Source organism: Callospermophilus lateralis, unplaced genomic scaffold (genome assembly GCF_048772815.1).
Source record: "Callospermophilus lateralis isolate mCalLat2 unplaced genomic scaffold, mCalLat2.hap1 Scaffold_43, whole genome shotgun sequence".
In the NCBI taxonomy this organism is placed as follows: domain Eukaryota; kingdom Metazoa; phylum Chordata; class Mammalia; order Rodentia; family Sciuridae; genus Callospermophilus; species Callospermophilus lateralis.
In genome coordinates, this window is record NW_027514380.1 from 9,462,333 (window position 1) to 9,478,195 (window position 15,863).

The following is a 15,863-nucleotide window of genomic DNA, read 5'->3' on the forward strand; positions in this document are numbered from 1 at the left end:
AGAAAAATATCCTATTTACAATTTCAGCTATTGTTTTGCCATTAAATACTAAATCTTTTTTGTCTGTATTTTTAAATGAATATCAGATACAAAGATTGGGTAGGAAATTTTCCTTAATTCTTTCATTTTATATTCACAATACTAATGCAATGAGAGATAAAAATAATTTGTCAGCATATGCTGCCACTAATTAAAGCAGATAAAATCAATAGCAAATACTTCTTCATTTGTGTAGATCTTGAAACTTTCTTTAAACAAATACAAATTAATCACAAACCTCACACACATACAAAATAGAGACAATGCATCACTAACAGTAATTTTCCTATAAGAAAACCTTGCCAAATCTTCTGTCCGCCTTCTGGTCTAGAAAATGACAGTACATTCATATATTTTTAATTATATTAATCAGAAGTATCATTTTCTGCTTTTAGAAACTAAGTGGGACTGACTCACTTACATCAGATGTGGGCCACATCATGGATCAGCAGCAGGCTAGAATCATGAACTCTCATTTACCAGAGATAATGGATAGAAATAATATCTTTTCTATATTTTATTATCTACTTTTGAAAATCAGAAATTTTGTTTGTTGGATCTCCCAAATAACGCTAGCTCTAACAGTTGTTTTAGAGCAGAATTATACTTGTATTAAGCCCAGTGTGGAGGCCTGGAGAGTAATATAATGTCCCTGTTAGTACAGTTAATTCACAGTAGAAAGGAGTTTGTAATCCAGTTAACTAAATTGTTAAGGAATAGTTAAATGAATTATTAAAATAAGATCTTTATGACCTACTTATAGTAAGAGTCTCTGACAGGCCTATTAAAATTATTTTCGAACAATTCAGTACTGTATGTTTTTTAGAGTGCCACATATCTGAGTATTAATAATTATTATCACATTCAAGAAGATGTGATTTACTTAGTGCTCATTATTGGCAGCCACCAATGGCACAAAATTATAGATAAAATTATAGTACCTAGGAACAGAGCAAATTTGTGGGGCTTGTCTCACTTATTTTTATTTCAGAAATGTTTATATATAACTATGTATTTGAAGTTAAAATACATAGTTCAAAAATGCATAATTTAAAAATAAATGAAAATATTAATGTAAATTTATGAGTTTAGTATTTCCCCATTTAAATAATATACATTTGAAATTGGACTCACTTGTCTTACTAGAGTTCCAGAGTTTCATTTTTGAGAGATTTAAAAGCATTCTATAAGATTTTGAGAATTAATGGCATTCCTTGAAAGACAAATTCAGAAAAAGGGAAGAAACTGTGGAATGAAATTGACTACATTATTCTCTGTGCATGAATGAATATGTCATAGTGAATTCAAGTTTTATGTTCCAATAGAACATTATTAAAAATAATAAATCGATGGAAAAAAAGAATAGGAGAGTAAAGAAAAGGATTCTGGGTTAAGGAGTGGGGAGGAAAAGGAGGATCCCTTTGAAATGCAGCAAAATATTTTATATGTATTTATGACTATGTCAAAATGGACCCTAGTCTTATGAAAATATGACTAATAAAAATATACTAGAAAAGAAAATAATTTATCAGGGAAGACATATGTACTAGCCTTTTAATTTTTGTAGGTTTCCTTTACTCAATCTCCTTATCTAACATTTGTTCTGATTTTTAAATTTCTTCACAATTTAGTAGTGATTCTAGCAATATATCTATTTTATCTAGGTTATCATTTTATAATGTAATTATTTATCATAATCATAATATAAATATATAATCATCATGATGATAATAATGACCCTTTAAATTTCTGTCATTAATAGTCATGTTACCTCTTATTTTTTTCATTTGTGATTTTATTTATTTGAATTATCTTTCTTTTATATTTTTCTTGGTTGTGTGAAATGTTTGTTGTTGTTGTTGTTTATTGTTTCAAAAAAATTTCTTAATTTAGTTGATTTTTTTTCTATTATCTTTCTATTCTCCAATTTACTTCTGCTGCAATCCTTTTAATTTCATTCCTTATACAGACTTTGAGATGAGTTCGTTCTTTTTTTCTGGATACCTGAGATGTAACTTTATTTAGAAGCTTTCTTCCCTTTTTTAATGTAGGTATTTATCACTACAAGCTTCCCTGTTAGAACTTCTTTTGAATATGTCTCATATATCTTTGTATGTTGTGCTTTCCATTTTCTTTGTCCTAACATGTTTTGTAATTGATATTTCAATTTCTCTTTTGCCTCATTCAAGGATTGTGTTACTTAATTTGTACATATTTGTGAGTTTCTTCCTATATCTGGTTTCTAGTTTCATTCTGTTGTAATCATTGTCATTGGTAAAAATATTTGTTAGGATTTCGGTCTTGTTAAAACATGTTTGGTGACTTACCATGATTTCTCTTTCAAAGATCTTTCAGATGTGCTTAAAAAAACTGTATGTTCTGCTGCTATATATGGAGGACATAGAATGCCCTGTATGTGCTTTGTACATGGAATTACCAGTATATGTTTGCCAGATCCATTAGGTCTGTAATCTTGTTTAAATGTTCTATTAGTTTATTGATTTTTTTTTCTCAAATTTTTATCAGTGAAAGTTGGGTATTGAAGTTTTTTACTATTATTGGTACAATCTGTTTCTCCCTTCAGTCTGAGAATATTTGTTTTAAAAATTTTGATATTCTTATGATGGCTATATAAATTTATAGATTTATAAGTTTTATTTCCTCTATTGAATTGGCACTTGTTTCATTTTATAATCACCTTCTTTGTCTCTTGTGAAAATTCTGGAGTTAAAGTATCTTGTCTGATATAAGCACAGAGACTCCTCCTGATTCTTGTCATTTTGTTAGTTGTTTTACATCTTCAAAGAAAATTTGGTTTTGTCCATTTTTTCTTCTCTTTCTGTCCTTGTGACTTTTTGAATTGTGTGTGTGTGTGCGCGCACACGTGTGTGCATGTGCATGACTGTGTGTGTTTTATAAATTTTGATTATTTTTTTATTTTAAGATATTTTTATTTTTTATTTTAAGATATTTATTTGAATTGTTATAGGCTTCTATAAAATATCTTTTTAATAATAGTGTTTTTTTATTTAATATCACTGATCTTACTATTGAATGAAGAAAGAAACCAATTCTATTAGATGCTAAATATAATGTGTTTTGATTTGGCTGGTGATTACATTGGTATTTACAGCCTTGAAAGTCATCAAAATCTAAATGTATTATTTAAATATTGTACTATATGTAAGTTGAAACTCAATAAATTACACATAATCAAGACATGATCAGTTAAATATGCTCAGTATATTTTCATATTCTATTGTTCTTAGTGGTATCTGTTGCTAATTCTGTATCTTTGATATTTTTATTAATAATATATTATTCTTGATAATACATTTCCCCCAAGTTTTTCTAATACTTTCTTTTTAATTTTCTTTAAATTGAAGTTTTTGACACCTGTTCATACTTTTTAAAACCAATATGTTTTTACTTAAGAAAGGTCTGTCTACACAGATGCTGAGTGCTCTGAGAAAAGAAGCCTAATTATGATTTGATTTGTATTCAAATTTTTGAAATTTTTTTTAATTGACTATTTTCATAAGCATCCTTTTTTTGCTTCCAATCATTGCAACATTTTTTTGCAAATATTTATGGAAGACAAACTTATCAAATACAATGTGTCTACTTACAATTAACATGAATATAGAGTCAAATATGAATTCTGCAGAAGCACAGACCTTCTTAATTGCATTCCATTCATAATAGAATGCAAGTATTTCAAATTTATATTAAGAATTCAAAGCATTCTTTCCAGAATTTCAGATCTTCCCAAAAGCAATTATTTTGAAGTTCAAATTTCAAATTTTTTACAATTTTCAGTTAACTTACTCAATTCTTTAATTTTATATAGAACTATTAAAATTTTTGTAGCTTTACTATTTACTTAGTGAAAACTTTAAATATAAGTTTTTAAATATCCCATTTGTGACATATTTATTTAAAGATGTCTAACTTATTGCAAACCTAATTCAATTAATATAAAAGCTAAACAGGGATAAAACCCTTGTATTTGCTATAAAATATAAGATTTCAAGGAATGAACAAAATGTACTCAGGTGATTTTTTTTGTTATCAATGTCCATCATTTTAGCTCAGTATTATTTATCATACTAGTGTTAAACTTACGTTTCCTATCTTATCGTTGCTGTAATTATTTATTTTTTTCTATTATCCCATCTTTTTATGCCATCAACAATTTTTGTAGAATGATTTTACATATGATTAGAGTTGATAAACATATCTTCTAAGTGTTACCATTTTGTGTTGGTTGTCAAATCAAGGCAATCATGGTTGTTATTTGTTTTTTCTGTCCTTTCTGAAGATTTGCCTTTCTGCCTCTTTGTCATGGGTTTTTAAAAGCCCATACATTGTTGAAAGGAAAGATTTATGTTTCTGGACAAATTCAACCAAAGCTGCCAATCACTTTCTACCTTCAACTAGATAAACAGGCAAAATATGTAAGACAACTGTTAATACGCATTGTACAATAAGCAGTACAGGAATAGGAGCCTGTGAAGAAGAATAAATGAGTGAAACTGAACAGCAAGCCTCTTAGACTGAGTAAGAACAACAAGGTTAGGCATTTGGATAGGAGAGGAAACTGAAATTTGCATACTACAGTAATGGATAGGAAGGCTACACAGAGACATCCAGAAATCTGCTTAGAGGCTTTTAGAGTCTCCTGTTATATACAGATCTACTGATACATAGAATGAAACTTCATGATGCTGGATGGGAACTATGGGCATCTGAAGGCAGAATCATTACTGTAGCTAACACAGGGCTTGAAGACCTGTGATGTCCAGTCAATCATTTGGAGAGATATTGTACCTTCAATATATTCAGTAGAGATGTAAGAATTATTATATATAAATAAACTAGCACTAGAGCAAAGGGGAACCTAGCTCTGGCTAAGTATAGCTACAATGTATGTGGTTTTTTTAAGACTTAAACTAATCCAAAATTTACTTAAACATTTGACAAATAAGTATGACACACTTTTAAAAATTGTAGTGAAAGCATATATTCCACATCATGTCATTTTTCAATTTTAGCCTCTGTATGAATGTAATCTTGCAATATATTTTTAAAAAACATGACTGAGGTTTATCTCAGGAATTCAAGGTTGCTTTAACATTCAAATATAAAATTAATTAGTATATTAATTAATTAGTTATTCATGTTAAGCAAAGAAGAAACATGGTATTGTCTCTGTCATGTTTTTTTTTTAACACAGATCAGATGAATAATTATCCTCCCTCATTTGATTAAAGCCTATTCTTTTGGAGGCTGTTACTGGTAGAATAGTGATATGTATATGAAGTTTAAACAATTACATTTCAGCAGGTATAGATATCTTGTTTTTGAGTTTTGTTTTTGTCCTTCCTTAGCACGGTTACAAACACATAGGACAATTAAACTCCATTGTAGCACTTATTTTGATTTATGTTTGCTTGATTAGAGAGTGGGAGAAGCAATAGACCAGCAGAAGCTGAATGTAAAATCACTCCTGAGGAGTACATGCACAAGATAATTCTTTTCTAATTGAGTCTTATCATTTTCCCTCAAGACAAAGTTATCTGCAGCAGGGCACTCAGCTGACTCACCTCCAGAACTTTTCAGTTGTCCTAAGTCACACATGATGTTTACTTCATTTTATGATTAACTTATCTGTTTAGTTATATTTTAGTGATATTGCCATTAAATTGTTTTAGGATTGCTGAGGAATTTGTAAATTATATGCAATACATCTTTGATGAAGATATGTAACATTTTTATGACATAATTTGTATGAATATCTTTCCTTTTCTTGTAGTTTAAATAAGCCCATTTTATAGACTATCAGCAGTTCTTTTCTGCGTCCTCCATAAATTCCATTTACACTATATAGTATTTTTTTATCAACTTAAAAATTTAACTCCTTGAAGACTTGTCATTTTTCATTAAAATAAATTCTTTATCTCATAAACACTTCTCAAAGACAACAGTAATTAACTATGTAAGTATATAAATACTGTACTATTTTGACCATTCTTGTAAATAACCTTATACTGTGTAGAACAGGCATCAACAAATTTGTAAAGTGTAAAGCCATATTACACTTCTCAGCATTTCTTGACTCTGCCATTTTTAAAGGAAAGGAGTAATAAACATTCTAAATATTGCTAATCCTAGTGAAGTAATAGGAAATTGTTAGTAGACTATGTACCAGAGAAAACACATAATATACAGCAATGTACAGTTGGAGGATGTGGTGGAGCAAATAAATCCAAGGAGAGAGGGATATTATATGAAGAGGTGGCCAGCAACAAAAATGCAACAGACAATAGTATAAAAATTTAACAGTAAACAAAAAAAATAAAAATACAAACTAAAGTAATGGTGAAGTCTATCATCACTAAATTTAGAGTTGTATTCTAACCCCTCCCCACTGTATTATATTGGAGAAAAAGTTGTAAAACATACTTTTCATGTGAAATGAAATTGGGACAGCATATTTATGCAGCATAGCTCAAACAACGCAAATCCACTTGAGATATCTTAAAAAATAATTATTCACATATAGAAACACACACACAAGGAAAATTGCAAAGCAGCAAAAAATAAAAATCCTTAGCGTATTTTAATTTTCAAAGATGGCCAGTAAGTAAGGATCACTAACCGAGTGGTTTAAAACAACAGAAACTTCTTATTTCACAATTCTGAAGGCTACTAGTTCAATACAGGTTATCAAGAGGGCTATGCTCTCTCAAAAATATCTAAAGAAGCATTTTTTAAAAACTCTTTTCAGTTTGCCATGCTGGTTGTCATTCTTTAGCATTATTGACTTGTAAACTGAGCATGTTAATTTTTACCTTTGTTGTCACATGATACTTCCTTTGCTTTTGTCTTCAAATCATCTTTCCTTTTCTTATTAGTGCTCATGTTGGAGTAAGCAGAATTACTCCACTAAGAACAAATCTTAACTAATTACAGCCGCAGTGATCCTATTTCCATTTTAGGTAACACAATTGAAGGCATAACACCATCATTTACATATATTTGGGATACTCAAAAAATGAATTTACTATATACAACTAATAAAATGTGAGACCAGCCAAGATATGCCAAAATGGAGATAATAAATAAAATATTAATTTAGAAGACAATATATAACAAAATTCTAGGTATTACATTAAACTTGATAATATGCATGCTTTATTTTTAATAATTCATAAATATAAATGTTATGCTTTAAAAATAGATGATATCTGCATAATTCTATCAATATGCACATAAGAGTACCATTTTAGATACTAGAATAATATACAAAAAGTTGTATCAAATATTTTATGGATTGGGAAATGAGAAGCTCTCTATGGGCATATGTTGTTCAATTAAAATAAACAAGTAGGATGTATTTATTGAAAATCTGAAACTGTAATATAAAACAGAAAAATTATCAAAATGGGGCTCTGTGCAGGAAAAATTAATTTACAAGAAAGAGAGAGACAGAGAATGATGAAGAGATGAAGGAAGAAAAGAATGGAGGGAGGGATTAGAAGACAGAGAGGAGAAAAAAGTAGGAAGGATTAAGTATAATATATAGCCAATACATTTATTGACATAAAGCTAAATCTCACTGGTAACCAAAGATAGATTCCATTTGTACTTATTTGATTAGGTGACATTGAGGCATTTGTCTATACTGAACAGGATGAAGTGCTTGGCTTTAGATATTTTGGAAGAGTATAAATTGTCAAAAAAATAAAAATATTTGTTAGTATCACAATAGCTTTTACAATCAACCAATTAATGATATCCTTGAACCTACCAGTTAACTCTATTAGGAAACTGAGGTAAAGAAAAAAAGATACATGTGAAACTGCATATGCCTTGAGATTCATAGCAATGTATAGTTATGTAACTATACAACAAAATGAACACTGTTAAAAATGGCTAAGATTTATACAAAAATTGTTTTTTTTAAAATTAAAAAAAACAACTTTTCAAAGAATAAAAACCGGGAAATCTTCATGATATATTGATAATTTGAAAAGGGATTTGTGAAGGTTTTATATTCATTACTATAAGCCATATGAATATAATATAGACAATATAGCCATAGGACAAAAGTGAGAAAAAATGGCATAAAATATTAGCAATGATTAATTAAAATATGTAAATTGCTATTTTGTGATTTGTTTGCACAAAATATGCTTCTACTTTTCCTTTTTTTAAACATGAAATACTTATTACTTAACAGAGAAAATCATCATATTTATTGAGAACAAATGCGGTATGTTTTATTATTGTCTATTCTTCACAGATTTTCACCAGCATAAAAGTAATAATGTCTGTCTTTATTGTCAAACCCTCGAATTTAAAATACATCAAGGGCCTTAACATTTGTTTGAAAGAATGAATATCATCTGGTTTCCAGGATTTATAATGTGCAAGTCAGTGTGGTTTCCGTTAAATAACAATTCTGAGGAAAGGGCAGATTTAGGAAAAGTGATGCCTTTTTTTGTTAATGTGTGTCTGGTTTCTCTTATTAAGTTATCAACAAGCAAGCAAATTCTCTCTTTACTTAATATTCTGCCAAATAATCTTTCAAGACTCATTTATAATTTTATTTTTGGGATGGAGTTTATCTATTAAACATAATCTGCTTAGTTATGTATACTGTTTGATATTATTTTCTACAAAAATTTAAAATTAGTAAATATAAAAACTCCACTATTGTGGCCTACATATCGGTGTTTCTGTTGGTCTGTATTGAAAATAAACTATTTTGCTCACAGCTTTCTGGTTTTATTTAAATTCTTTAATTTTATATTTTTGAGGGTTTTATTTAAGCCAGGTATGCTTTCTATATCTTCTTTTGAAGATCTATAAAGTCCATTGCAAGTAATTGAGCAAGTTTTTCTCTATACTAAGACACATTATTTTTAATGTAACAAGATATGTTGACAGCAAGTTTTAGCACATATCTTAATTATGAAAAGAAACACTTGTGTAGAATAATTTTTATGCCTAAAATCTCTGATTAAATATTTTTCCTATTATTTACTAATGTGATAGAAGTATAGACAGATATACAAGAGGGAAGTTTTTTTTTTCTTGAAGGTTCATGTTTATTTATCAACATTAACATACATAGAATTGCAGGACATTTGGAGTAGGGACATTATGGACTATGAAATTCATACTTTAATATTTAGTGTTTTTTTCCCTTAAGTTTATCCTTTGTGGAGGGGGGGGTGCAGCTGAGGGGTAAAACATTTGCCTTGCTTACAAGGGGCCAGGGTTTGATTCCTAGCATTGCGGATGGCAGGGGAAAGATTTACAATTTTGTCTAGACCACCTTTAAATGGGAAAATATAGGATTGCAAGTTTTTCCCCAGGTAAGTTATTTTATAGACTACTAGTTCTTACAAAAGCACATTGAAAATACTGATCTGGTATTAATATGTGGAAAAATTCCTCCTGGGAAGTGAGAAACAAAACGTAACTCAAGTAATATGAAATCTCTTTTTTTATTTATTTGTTTTAATTAGTTATACATGACAGTACAATGATCTTGACATATCATACATTTGAATCAGATGGGGTATAATTTCTTATTTTTCTGAGTGTACAGGTTGCAAGGGCTAAAACCCTTATCTTTTTAAAAATTAATTAATTAATTTACTTGTTCTAATTTGTAATACATGACAGCAAAATGCATTTCAACTCATAGTACATAAATGGAGCACAGTTTTTCATTTCTCTGGTTGTACACTAAAACTTTTATCTTAGAGATAAAATGAAAGTTTCCAAGCAAGAAAGAAAATATGCTTAAGTTGTTTTTTCTGTACTTAATGTCCATAATTTTAGCTTGGTATTATTAATTAAAATTTAGTTTGGTATTATTAATTTTTTAACTGAAGCTAAACATAACCTTTCTATTTTATTTTTGAAAAAGTATTTCTTAATTTTTCTGAAAGTCCACCATATAATGCTGTGAATAATTTTTCTGAAAAAAAATTTATATATGAATAAAATTGATAAAAATGTATTCAAGTGTTACATTTTGGGGTTTTGTTGTCAAATCCAGGCAATCATGGCTGTCCATAATTTTGTTTATATTTCTGTCCTTACTGAAGATTTGCCCTCCTCTCTTTTTGCCATGGGTGGAAATGGATTTTCCTCAGTGTGGCACTTGAATATTTCAGTAGGCCAATTGTTGAGCTTAAAAGTGTGAAGTAACAGCCATGCAGGGAGAAGCTGTTTTTAGGGCATTAGGAGACACATTGTCAAGAGCATCAGCAGAGGCAGACTGTGCTGCAGCTGTTCTCCTACATTATATAACAAGATACCCACATTTTAACTCTTGGCTGTCACAAGCAATTAACAAAGAATGCAGAAAATAACTTCAAATATTCATAAATAACTAGGAAATTTTCACACACATTGAAACAGGCAATTAGATACTTCAAGTTTGCCCATCAATATATTCAAAACTTTGTTTCACTTAGGGGAATGTTTTGTAGACAATTTCTTTATGTTCATTTATTTTCTTATATATTACTACAGTTACGAAGTATACTAAACAATTATTTATTTATTAGGAACTACGTATATTTGTATTATTCAAATATTTGATTTATTAAGAGTTTTCTTTTTGTATTTAGTTCTTCCATTGATTAATATCTGAAATAAAAAGTAGGTGTACAAAAGAGATACTGAGTCCTGCGAAGAGCACTTTTTACTAATTTGTGTATTTGTCAAAAATATATGGTGTTAGGAAAATTGCTACACTAGTCAGGAGTTCATTTTTGTAGCCAGCTGTGAAATCTATAAACAGCGTTTGTTAAAAATGATGTAATGGCATTTCACTCAATGCATTAAAATTTAAATATGTCTGTTTTGCCAAGTAAGCAACAAGTCTTTCTAAGAATAAAATGATTCAGGTGCTGCTCAGATATATTCAAAAGAGAAAATATGGTAATGATTTACTTTGCTACAGCTCATAAGTATCTAAAATTTCAGAAAGTGTTTCTAAAATTACATAAAAAATAAATGCCTTGTAACCAACTATGGATATTAAATTAATGTGTATGATAATTGGAAGGAAATTTGCAGACCTGCATTTCAATTTCAAATTTGCAGCTCATGCATTTATTGATGTCACACAATAAAGAGGGCATTGAGATAGACGTTTCATATATAGACATTTCATATAGAAAGCTGCATAAATATAAATACTTAAGAAATGAATGATAGATTCTCACTTAAATATATAAAAATTAAATTTTTGAGTAACAGTTTCAAAATAATTAAATTTTAAGAGATAATAGACCAGAATTATTTCTGAGACCTCTACTTTTGGATTAGCCATAAACTGATAAAATCATGGTATGTAGGTCAAGATCAGTTTTCTCTGGATTCCTGATAGTTGTGTCTGCATACAGAACCTTGTGTTCTTTTTTTGGTATATATTTCAGGTGGTTCATCTATTATTTATAAAATAGTCTTCTCTTTATAACTAAAATGAGTTACTTTTATAGAATTTCTAACATAAGAATATATGTTTAAAAAAATAAAATGTTTTTAATTCAAGCCTTTACCTATCGCTTTCAATGGAGTGAGGTGTCTCTATACTTGAAGGATGGTCAAACGCTACCATGAACAAAAATAAACATTGGGTTCTACTGAGTTTTATTGTACAATATAGGAAAGGTTTCTGGACCTTTTTGTTTAAAATGTCTGACTCTTTAAACTCTTTTCTGAATTTCAAAGACAGTACTAAGGTAACTGATAAGTCTAAAATCTATACAGAAAAACTTAGTTTATATCTTACTGATAAAGTATTATCAACTCTAGAATATGTTTCTTCAGAAACCATTCTAGGTGACATGACTCCTTGATTCAGAACTTACAGTCTTGGACTCAAATCTTATTCAGCCTAAGAATGCAAAAAGCTTCCACTTTGACTATTTAAATGGGTATCTTACATTAAGAATATTTAAAATCTTACATTTCCTACAGATCACTTGAGGATATAAAGATTTACTCATACAACCTTCAGAAAAAGTTTACAGGATCTTAAGATTTAAGGTTTGATTTTCCTCTTATGGGACTTTAATTCTCTCTCTCTCTCTCTCTCTCTCTCTCTCTCTCTCTCTCTTTCTCTCTCACTCTCCTTTTCTTCACATTCTTCCCTTTGGGTTTGTATCTATGCATTTGTGTGTCTGTCTTCTCTCTGTTCATTTTTCTCCCTTTCTGTATCTCTGTCTCTGAGTCTGTCTCCCAGCATATGTATCCTACCTGAGTTTGAGTTTCTTCCAAATCCTTCATCTCAATTCTTTATAGTTAATGTACCTTTTTTTTCCATACCATAAGCAGTGTTTTTACTCAGAGTTCTACTGTTTCATGTGCAGAAGACCTCATATTTACAGTTCTGTACTGACTCTGACCTACTTTGTTTTCAGGAACTTTCTCCAGGTAGTCTATGCTCTTCTGTTTCTGATACAGAATTTTCAGAAGCACCTTGGAAATTCTACTTTGTAATTCTTAGGGAAGGTGAAGTAATCGAACAGGGCCCGATTCATGGTTTATTTTTTTTTAATCCATGTATTTATTTGTTTTGTTTGCTTTGTTTTTTAAACTCAAGATATAATTCCACATACAGATTCAGTCATATTATAATAAGTTGTTATTGGAATTAAGGAAGGTATTGCATAATATGAATCATAGGATTTATAATTTGGGAGAAATGGTTTTACTATTAAAATGTTTTTCATAATACTAGTCTCTGTGATTGACATTTTTTTCAACTCACATTAAATCCCAATTGAAATAACTAAATCTAAATGGTCACAAAATTATACTTATAGCAAGAGATAAGAACACATACACTTCCAACAACCATTTAAGGCTTAAGTTTTAATCTATATTTTATGTATAAATGCAACCAATAAGAGATTAATTTTACTTCTGTAAACAAATGGCTAAAGCACTTATGAGAATATCTGTGGGGAGAAGAAGAATCAAGATGTGACACTTTTGTTTTTTTTTTTATCTTTTCTTGAAAGAAAGAAAGAATTAAAAATTGCCCATGTATCTGCTATACTATACTAAGGAAAAATTACAAAGAATGGGAAGACAAATATTTTCTCATTTTCCTAACATCTTCATTATGTAGCATATGTAAGAGAGAAGAAACTGTGCTTGTTCTCAAAAAAAAAAATCTTTATGTCAATCATTTAAATAGAAGAGATGCAATTATTTGTATATAAATGTATATTTATATATTTTAAGATGTTAATTTCATTGTGTTAAAGTAAATTATTTGTGAAGAATATTTTAAATCTCTAATTTATTGACATGAAAATTTATAAAACACAATAATAAGCAAAATGTCATGTAAGCAAATTCTATTATACATTGAAATACTAAAATATCAAGAGAAAGTTGAGTTTGTTACAGATAAAACCCTAATCTTTTAGTTATTATATAAACAACTGTGTATGATATTGGTGGTGTCAAAGTACTTTGTTTTAATCCAGGAGAAAACAATATAAATTTAAAGATCAAAGATTTATAAAATAAATGTTTAAATTTATCATCTATTTCTTAAAAGCTACCATTAGAACAGTGAAAGGGCAAATCACAGAGTGGGAGGATATATTTACTATGCATCTCTCTGACATACATATGTATATGGCATTAAAAAATTAACAAATAAGGGAGTCAATCCATTTAAACCTTGGAAAATATAAAATATGAGAGGAATTTTACAAAAGAAGATATCCTAATTATTAATAAGTACATGGTACGGTGCACTTATCTCTGTACTTATCTCATATCAGTGATCCAGAACCAGAAACTATAGCACAAAACAGTAACACTCTCATCCATTTCAGTGAGAGTGTGGGTATCTGGAGCTCACTTACTGAACAGTATAAAGTTGTTTCTGATACAAGGGATTGTGAGAAGAAAATCTAGAACAATGACAACAAGAACGTTTCTCAGGCCTTTGCTCTTCTTGCAAGAGACTCATGAAGAATTGTCCTCCGGCAGTGATGACCTTAGAATAAACTTAAACAAATTGTTTTCACTTTTCAGACGAATTTCTCAGCAATCTGTGACAGCACATCCCTTTCCTGGGATGTGAGGACACCCGTTCCTCATGTAAGCAGGGAAGAAGGAAAAAAAGGGCAACTGCTGATACAGGGCAAAGGTGTTTTTGTTAGATCTTATTATTTAATTCCATAAAGGAAAAATAGTGATGTCACAGAGTATGTTTTCAAGATAAAATATTATGATTTCTATGAATTATGTAGCATAACACAAGAAACATAATAGAATGTGATAAATAGCAGTTTCCCTTTATGGTCAAATACATGGAACACCTAAATACTATGATAAAAACAAACAAGCAAACAAACAAAAAAAAGAAGACATACAGTCAAAATATTTTTTTTCTGAAAAGATACTCTTATTCACATCCATTATATTGTAAGAAAATATTGAGTTTATATTCTTTACATGGTGAGAATAAGGATAAAATTTAGCAAGGTTACAGGATCTTTAAAAAGCATTTTAATATATAGTTGGTTTTAAAACATAAATGATAAAGAACAAATACTTCTTATTAAAAAGGCAACCTAAGTTATACAACATTTCTAATGTTATAGACCCAAAAAAGTGCATAAATGCATGATATTATTTCTTTTTCTCTAACTTAGCTGTAATATATGTATATTGACATGCACCATTGATTTTTTTCCCTTTATGTATGGCTGTATTAATTTTCAGAGTTCACATAGACAAATGTGCACTTTAGAAATAGAAGTAGCATAATGATTAAGATCCTGTGAAGAAAGCACCGTTATGTTCTTTTCATTAGTACACTTACACATTTTTAAGAAGCATCAATTTTTATATTTTCTAAGAAGTTTACTTCTGTGGTTTTGAGTATTCTATATATTATTTGAACACACAGTATTTTTTATTTTATAACTCAAGTTTAATTTAAATGAAGAATAAGCTATATTTCTCTGTTGTATTTTATGACCAAAATGCCTGTAAGTAATCATGGTTTTATGCCTTTTTTCCTGAAAACCTGGATTCTGAACAACAGTAGAATCAGGATTGAGTATCTTTGAGGCCCCTATGTAGAATTAATCCTCAGTATTACCTAAAGTAATAAAATATGCATTATTCAAATTATGTAGAACTCTTTATTATAGTATTTCAAATATTTCTCAATAAATTCCCTGAAGATTTAGCCTATATAAAGTTTCCAGGGTTTCTTCATTCGTTTCTTGGAAATGTTCACTTGCTATTTATTTCACAAGGAGTCAAGTTGCCTACTAAATTGGTGTCTACAAGTAAAATAGAGTCTCTGTACCACTATACATAATTTCTGCTGATTATTTATATTACAGCTTATTTTTAATGTGGTCAACCCTATTCTCCTTACTGGAGTAAATTTTCCTCATTATTTTTAAATTAGTACTAAAAAACTTAAAAATTCTAAACAGAAATCAATCACTATTGAAATTACTTCTGTATCTTTTTTTATTATCCACTGAATTTTTGTGTGCCTTTTCTTCATACTGACATAATATTCAGCCTTCTTTTGTCACCACAAAAAGTGGTGGTAAAAGTCACTACTTTTTCTCATGAATTTAAATTTTGTTTAAATTAATGATTTTGTAAACATTGGGAATATATATAATGTTGATATAATGCAACATTTCAAGCCAAATTTCTTGAAGCATGTTTTAATTAAACCTCCTCTACATTGCAATTTCTTTCGTCAGTGTGGTAGGCACACTCGGGCTAGATCCCCC